The sequence below is a fragment of the Piliocolobus tephrosceles genome, chromosome 4, assembly GCF_002776525.5.
Source record: "Piliocolobus tephrosceles isolate RC106 chromosome 4, ASM277652v3, whole genome shotgun sequence".
Lineage (NCBI taxonomy): Eukaryota > Metazoa > Chordata > Mammalia > Primates > Cercopithecidae > Piliocolobus > Piliocolobus tephrosceles.
In genome coordinates this window covers 152106892-152111659 of record NC_045437.1, presented here as the reverse complement: position 1 = coordinate 152111659, position 4768 = coordinate 152106892, and the positions used below count along the sequence as shown (strand labels likewise).

At 40.8% G+C, this 4768-nt stretch overlaps 1 pseudogene; it reads left to right on the top strand.

The window, feature by feature from the left end:
• The first annotated feature begins 3777 nt into the window (after positions 1-3777).
• Positions 3778-4366, top strand: LOC111527492 (annotated as a pseudogene).
• Positions 4367-4768: the final 402 nt, after the last annotated feature.

Genomic DNA, 4768 nt, shown 5'->3' with positions numbered 1-4768 from the left:
GTGGTAAATAAAATAATGGGCAGGCCATGCTCAGACTAAAATAAGTGTCAGATTCTGACAGCCTGCCACCACTTGTAGCTGTACAATTGAAGTACATCAATTCGCTTGCCACTATAAAGCCTACAACCAGCCATGGCTTAATTGTCACTTGCCACTTGCTGATAGGGTTTTGATATGAGTCTGTGATTTATTATGGTCTCTGTGCAGTCAAACCTCCCTGCTAATGTTAATCTGTATTTGCAGCCACTCCCCCGCGTTAGCATTACCACCTCAGCTCCATCTCAGATCATCAGGCATTAGAGTCTCATAAGAAGTGCACAACCTAAATACCTCGCATGTGCAGTTCACAATAGGGTTCATGTTCCTATGAGAATCTAATGCCACAGCTGATGTGACAGTAGGCGGAGATCAGGAGGTAATGTGAGCAATGGGGAGCAGCTATAAATACAGATGAAGCTTCACTCGCTCACCCAACGCTCACCTCCTGCTATGTGGCCCAGTTCCTAATGGGCCATAGACCGATACCAGTCCATGGCCCGGGAGGTGGGATCCCCTGACCTATACCACCTAAATGGGGATCCATTAGGGTTTTCATTTCTATTGACTAATAAAGCTTCATAGAGGCAAATGTCAGGTCTAGACACCTTACATATAGTAGGGTGGAGGGATGATCAGAGACAATACAAGAATGTTGTAGAGACATTAAGAAAGCCAGGATACATGCAGTATGATTGGAATGTTAAGTTTTTTTGTGTTTGTTTGTTTGTTTGTTTTTTGAGACAAGAGTCTTACTCTGACACCCAGGCTGGAATGCAGTGGCGCAATCTCAGCTCACTGCAATCTCCACCTCCAGGGTTCAAGCCATTTTCCTGCCTCAGCCTCCTGAGTAGCTGGAATTACAGGCATGTACCACCATTCTCGGCTAATTTTTGTATATTTAGTAAAGATGGGGTTTCACAGTGTTGACCAGGCTGGTCTTGAACTCCTGACCTCAGGTGATCCACCTGCCTCTGGCTCCCAAAGTACTGGGATTACAGGCATGAGCCACCACACCAGGCCGGAATGTTAGATTCTTTTTGGAGATTAGATCAGTAAAGGTAGGGACAGTCAATAAAAGGAGTGTTATGTAAACACTTAAATGATGCAGTCAATTTCCTACTCTAGGTCATTAAGGGGGAAAAACTATTTTTTTCTACTTTGCCTTTTAGATCATTGTCTGAGTTTACTTTGTTTCTTTAACTTGCTTACAGGTGTCTCAGTCTTCAAAAATAAAACATTTAAAAATATAACTGAAATTTAGACTACCTTTGGCTTCCATCCCTCCTGCAAGCTTGATTACAAAAACCTAATGGAAGGTGATGGTTACACAAGTCATAGAATCACACACTAAAAAGAGTGTGTTTTAATATATCTAAATTATACATAGAAAGAGAAAGAATGAACTGAGAAAGAAAGGAAAGACTATGGCCAGCTATATTTCCAGAAAGCAGCAACTGTGATTTTTTAAAATCAACTTTTTAAAATTACATCCATGTTTATTTTGCAGTTAGGATTCTGCTATGGACTAAATTGTGCACCCCTGGTCCTCACTCTCAAATTCATATATTGAAGTCATAACTCCCAGTACCTCCAAATGTAACCATAATTGAAGATAAGGTTTCAAAAGAGGTGATTACATTAAAATGATGTCATTAGGATGGGGCCCTACTTCAATATGTCTGGTGTTACAAGAAGAGACAACAGGAGCACAAGTGCATAGAGGGACGACCATCTGCAAGCCAAGGAGGAGAGGCCTCAGAAGAACCCCAAAATGCCAGCACTTTATCTTTGACCTCCAGCCTCCAGACCTAGGAGAAAATAAATTTCTATTGTTTAAGCCACTCATTCTGTAATATTGTGTTATGACAGCATTAGCAAACTAGTACAGGTTCCATTTTTATTTATTCAGGGTGAACATTTCAAAAGGGCATTCTTTGCCACTTGTGGTGAAAGTATATTTTTTCTAGTGGACCCTAACAACTCATATCAAAAGCTTTTAAATTTGGCCCATTCTTTTGAACCAGCAATTACACTTCCAGAATTGTATCACAGTGAAATAATTCAGGACCTATACAAGGATTTAGCTATAAAGATATTTATTTTAATTTGTTTATACTAGAAAAAAAAGTTGGAAATGACCTAATAGTCCCAAAATAGCTATCTAATAAATAGGGAAACAATTAAGTGCTCCAGGTAAGAATACTATGTTATGAAGTACTAACATTGATATTACAGAGGAAAAAGTCATGACTTGCATTTAGATATAAATCTCATACCATCAAGATGATGTATAAAAAGTCACACTATTTATTTTGCCAAATCAAATTAAGTCTGACTTAATTTGAACCCCATACTTGTCAGAATGGCAAAAATGTCAACATGTCATTACTGGGATTCCTTCTACCTTTTTTCACGCAAAGGCACTTGCCTCTCTCTCTCTTTAATAAAATGCTTTTTGTGGAGGAAAAAAAAAAAACCCAAGAGGAGGATTGTCTTTAAAAGGGTCTCTCCTGAGGTGAGAAAATGAACAGACCTATTCTTTTTGTGGTGATGTTAATTGTACCTTGTTCTTCTGCCTGTATATTCCCTTGCCTCAAGAGCAAAATCTAGGCTTTTAGAAGGGGGAATTGTATTTGTCTCTTCCAGATGGAAGGAAATGTTGAAGGAGGGCCAGGCGCAGTGGCTCATGCCTGTAATCCCACCACTTTGGGAGGTTGAGACGGGTGGATCACCAGGTCAGGATATTGAGACCATCATGGCTAACACGTCTCTACTAAAAAATACAAAAAATTAGCTGAGGCAGGAGAATGGCATGAACCCGGGAGGTGGAGCTTGCAGTGAGCCGAGATCGCGCCACTGCACTCCAGCCTGGGTGACAGAGCGAGACTCCGTTTCAATAAAGAAAAAAAAAGTTGAAAGAGGGGGGCTTAGTGTGAATAAAAGATAGCTTCCCAAGTCTAGAAGTGACAAGAAGCTTCTGAGTTTTCCCCACTGGAGGAAGCCAGTATACAGCCCCCTTCACCTCCAACTCCACCCCATCCCCCACATCATTGATAACACTGAAGGCTGAACATTAATTATCTTGAAAGTAAGGTATACCACCTTGGTGTTGGAGCCAGATCCACATTCCTGGACCCACGTAAACCTGGAACTTTTGTATACACAACTCTAGTAATAACAGGGATTGAATTGCCAGCCAGATGGGTAGGATGTTGAAGCAGATGATCAGAATTAGAGGACTAAACAAATTTAAACATTTCTCAGAATATCTGTTCCCTAAAACACACACACCCAAGTACATACACATGCACAAACTCATACACAGAATATGTACTTCCTAATTGAAAGTATTTAGAGCTTTCTACTGTCATTTATTCATCACTTCATTTAATTCATTCATGGGCTAGGTGTTGTGAATAAAGAAAAGTCTCTGGCCTCTAGTCTTGGGAGCTCAACAGTCTTGGGAAAAAGAGAAAATCAACAATTAAAATACATATGACAAGTAGTATAACAGAAGTTGTAAACACAGTGTATTAGGATAGAAATGAAGAAACCCAGAGTTCAATAAATTCTTCAAAGGAAAGCTGACTTCGGAAGTACGTATAATAATTAGGCCTACAAGAAGGTACAGGAAATGGTGTGTGTACATGCTCTGTTTGGAATTGAAAAGTAACTATCAAAAATGTGATGGTGTGCTTTGCAGACGCCGCCGATAAGGAAAACCCTGTACTACCAGCCATGGTCAACCCCACCATGTTCTTTGACATTGCCGTTGACGGTGAGCCCTTGGGCCGCGTCTCCTTCGAGCTGTTTGCAGACAAGTTTCCAAAGACAGCAGAAAATTTTCGTGCTCTGAGCATTGGAGAGAAAGGATGTGGTTATAAGGGTTCCTGCTTTCACAGAATTATTCCAGGGTTTTTGTGTCAGGGTGGTGACTTCACATGCCATAATGGCACTGGTGGCAAGTCCATCTATGGGGAGAAATTTGAAGATGAGAACTTCATCCTAAAGTATACAGGTCCTGGTCCTGGCATCTTGTCCATGGCAAATGCTGGACCCAACACAAATGGTTCCCAGTTTTTCATCTGCACTGCCAAGACTGAGTGGTTGGATGGCAAGCATGTGGTCTTTGGCAAAGTGAAAGAAGGCATGAATATTATGGAGGCCATGGAGCACTTTGGGTCCAGGAATGGCAAGACCAGCAAGAAGATCACCATTGCTGACTGTGGACAACTTGAATAAGTTTGACTTGTGTTTTATCTTAACCACCAGACCATTCCTTCTGTAGCTCAGGAGAGCACCCCTCCACCCCATTTGCTAGCAGTATCCTAGAATCTTTGTGCTCTCGCTGCAGTTCCCTTTGAGTTCCATGTTTTCCTTGTTCCCTCCCATGCCTAGCTGGATTGCAGAGTTAAGTTTATGATTATGAAATAAAAAGTAAATAACAAAAAAAGTGATAGTATATATTAGTTTCCTATTGCTGCTGTAACAAATTACCAGAAATGTAGTGACTTAAAAAAAACACACACAAATATATTATAGTTCTGCAGGTCAGAATCAAGGTGTTGGCAGGGCTGTGTTTCTTTCTTTCTTTCTGGAGGCTCTAGAAGAGAATCTCATTCCCTGCCTTTTCCAGCTTCAAATGCCAGCCTCATATTCCTTGGCCTGTGGTCCTCTTCCATATTCAAAGCCAACAATAAGCCAGTTGAGACTTTCTCACTGACACTAA